This window comes from Sminthopsis crassicaudata, chromosome 1 (assembly GCF_048593235.1).
Source record: "Sminthopsis crassicaudata isolate SCR6 chromosome 1, ASM4859323v1, whole genome shotgun sequence".
Classification (NCBI taxonomy): domain Eukaryota; kingdom Metazoa; phylum Chordata; class Mammalia; order Dasyuromorphia; family Dasyuridae; genus Sminthopsis; species Sminthopsis crassicaudata.
In genome coordinates this window covers 492,066,092-492,070,021 of record NC_133617.1, presented here as the reverse complement: position 1 = coordinate 492,070,021, position 3,930 = coordinate 492,066,092, and positions in this window count along the sequence as shown.

Sequence of the window (3,930 nt, the reverse complement as noted above, 5' to 3'; positions counted from 1 at the left end):
AAGGCCCTGAGGTGGTCAAAAATTACCATGTTAGTCAGAAACCGATCAAAGTAAGGAACCTTGGAAGCCAGTAAGAGTAGCAACAGCCCCCCAACCAAAAATTAAACTTGAAATACAAAAATTAAAAGGAGAAATCAATAATATTGAAAGTAAAAAAACTATTGAATTAATAAATAAAACCAAGAGTTGGTTTTATGAAAAAGGCAATAAAATAGATAAACCTTTGGTAAATTTGATCAGAAAAAAGAAAGAGGAAAATCAAATTGTTAGTCTTACAAATGAAAAGGGGGATCTTTCCACCAATGAAGAGGAAATTAGAGAAATAATAAGGAGTTACTTTGCCCAACTTTATGCCAATAAATTTGATAACTTAAGTGAAATGGATGACTTCCTCCAAAAATATAGGCTCCCTAGATTAACAGAGGAGGAGATAAATTGCTTAAATAGTCCCATTTCAGAAAAAGAAATAGAACAAGCTATTAATCAACTCCCCAGGAAAAAATCCCCAGGACCAGATGGATTCACATGTGAATTCTACCAACCATTTAAAGAACAATTAGCCCCAATGTTATATAAATTATTTGAAAAAATAGGGGATGAAGGAGTCCTACCAAACTCCTTTTATGACACAGACATGGTACTAATACCTAAACCAGGTCGATCGAAAACTGAGAAAGAAAATTATAGACCAATTTCCTTAATGAATATTGATGCTAAAATCTTAAATAAGATATTAGCAAAAAGACTTCAGAAAATCATCTCCAGGATAATACACTATGATCAAGTAGGATTTATTCCAGGAATGCAGGGCTGGTTTAATATTAGGAAAACTATTAATATAATTGACCATATTAATAATCAACTTAATAAAAACCATATGATCATCTCAATAGATGCAGAAAAAGCATTTGACAAAATCCAACATCCATTCCTACTAAAAACTCTTGAGAGAATAGGAATAAATGGATTATTCCTTAGAATAATCAGGAGTATATATTTAAGACCGTCACTAAGCATAATATGCAATAGAAATAAACTGCAATAGAAATAAACAGTAAGATCAGGAGTGAAACAAGGTTGCCCACTAACACCATTACTATTCAATATAGTACTAGAAATGCTAGCCTCGGCAATAAGAGCCGAGAAAGAGATTCAAGGAATTAGAGTAGGAAATGAGGAAATCAAACTATCACTCTTTGCAGATGACATAATGGTATACTTAGAGAACCCCAAAGACTCTGCTAAAAAGCTACTAGAAATAATTCAAAATTTCAGCAAAGTGGCAGGATACAAAATAAATCCACATAAATCCTCAGCATTTTTATATATCACCAACAAAATGCAACAGCAAGAGATACAAAGAGAAATTCCATTCCAAACAAATGTTGAGAATATAAAGTATTTGGGAATCCATCTACCAAAGAAAAGTCAGGAATTATATGAGAAAAATTACAAAACACTTGCCACAAAAATAAAGTCAGATTTAAATAATTGGAAAGACATTCAGTGCTCTTGGGTAGGCCGAGCGAATATAATAAAGATGAGAATACTCCCCAAACTAATCTATTTATTTAGTGCTATACCAATCAGACTCCCCAGAAACTATTTTAATGACCTAGAAAAAATAACAACAAAATTCATATGGAAGAATAAAAGGTCGAGAATTGCAAGGGAACTAATGAAAAAAAAGTCATATAAAGGTAGTCTAGGTGTACCTGATCTAAAGCTATATTATATAGCAGCAGTCACCAGAACCATTTGGTATTGGCTAAGAAATAGACCAATTGATCAGTGGAACAGATTAGATACAAAGGACAAAAAAGGGCACATCTATAGCAATCTAATCTTTGACAAACCCAAAGATACCAACATTAGGGATAAAAATTCATTATTTGGAAAAAACTGTTGGGAAAACTGGAAATTAATATGGCAGAAATTAGATATGGACCCACACTCAACACCATATACCAAGATAAGATCAAAATGGGTCCATGATTTAGGCATAAAGAATGAGATCATAAATAGATTAGAGGAACAGAGGATAGTCTACCTCTCAGACTTGTGGAGGAGGAAGGAATTTATGACCAGAGGAGAACTAGAGATCATTATTGATCACAAAATAGAAGATTTTGATTACATCAAACTAAAAAGTTTCTGTACAAACAATATTAATGCAAACAAGATTAGAAGAGAAGTAACAAATTGGGAAAATATTTTTAAAAGTAAAGGTTCTGACAAAGGTCTCATTTCCAAAATATATAGAGAACTGACCCTAATTTATAAGAAACCAAACCATTCTCCAATTGATAAATGGTCAAAGGATATGAACAGACAATTCTCAGATGATGAAATTGAAACTATATCCACTCATATGAAAAAGTGTTCCAAATCACTACTGATTAGAGAAATGCAAATTAAGACCACTCTGGGATACCACTACACACCTGTCAGATTGGCTAAGATGACAGGAACAAATAATGACAAATGTTGGAGGGGATGTGGGAAAACTGGGACACTGATACATTGTTGGTGGAGTTGTGAAAGAATCCAGCCATTCTGGAGAGCAATTTGGAACTATGCCCAAAAAGTTATCAAACTGTGCATACCCTTTGATCCAGCATTGCTGCTATTGGGATTATATCCCAAAGAAATACTAAAGAGGGGAAAGAGACCTGTATGTGCCAAAATGTTTGTGGAAGCTCTTTTGGTTGTAGCTAGAAACTGGAAGATGAATGGATGTCCATCAGTTGGAGAATGGTTGGGTAAATTATGGTATATGAAGGTTATGGAATATTATTGCTCAGTAAGAAATGACCAGCAGGAGGAATACAGAGAGGCTTGGAGAGACTTAAATCAACTGTTGCTGAGTGAAATGAGCAGAACCAGAAGATCACTGTACACTTCAACAACAATACTGTATGAGGATGTATTCTGATGGAAGTGGAAATCTTCAACATAAAGAAAAGCCAACTAACTTCCAGTTGATCAATGATGGACAGAGGTAGCTACACCCAGAGAAGAAACACTGGGAAGTGAATGTAAATTGTTAGCACTAATGTCTGTCTGCCCAAGTTACATGTACCTTCGGAATCTAATACTTATTGTACAACAAGAAAATGGTATTTACACACATGTATTGTATCTAGGTTATATTGTAACACATGTAAAATGTATGGGATTGCCTGTCATCGGGGGGAGGGAGTAGAGGGAGAGGAGGGATAATCTGGAAAAATGAATACAAGGGATAATATTATAAAAAATATATATAATAATAAAAAAATTAAAAAAAAAAAAGAGTAGCAACAGCTAGTGGGACATGATAGTTCTTGGAGTAGGATACATCATTCTCCCAGGGGTTGCCAAGTTCTAGTACTCTGTCCTAAGATATAATAGAGAGTCCTGAAAATCTGATGCTTTGAACTTCAAAAATCAAAAGGGATCTATCCCTGGGCAAGGTAGAAGAACACAGGTGATGCAGGATAAAATTAAGGAAAGCCAACCACCCCACCCCAAATTGCAGCAGGAATTGGAGATTGGCCTTTGTACAAAACTCTAATTCAGGAGCTAAAGCTGAAAATGTAAGTAAAACAAAAAACAAAAAAACAAACATCAACCAATTTAAACAATTATTATAGTCCTAGCTATGCCCCCCCCAAAATCCATTACTACAAGAATAGGCTCAAAGGAGAAAATGAATTTTTCATAAGGACTAACAGAGAGGATTCTTGGAAGATGGTGTAATAAAGCAATAAATTAGCTGGCTATCCCAAATCCCTCCCCAAATAATATAAAATAATGCCTTAAAATGAACTTTAGAATGGCAAAAATAATTAAAAGTCGGGGTAAAGCAGTTATTCTGCCTAAGACAACTTGAAAGGTCATTGGAAAGACCTGATATCTAGGGATGATGGTCTGGCCTGATCAAAATGC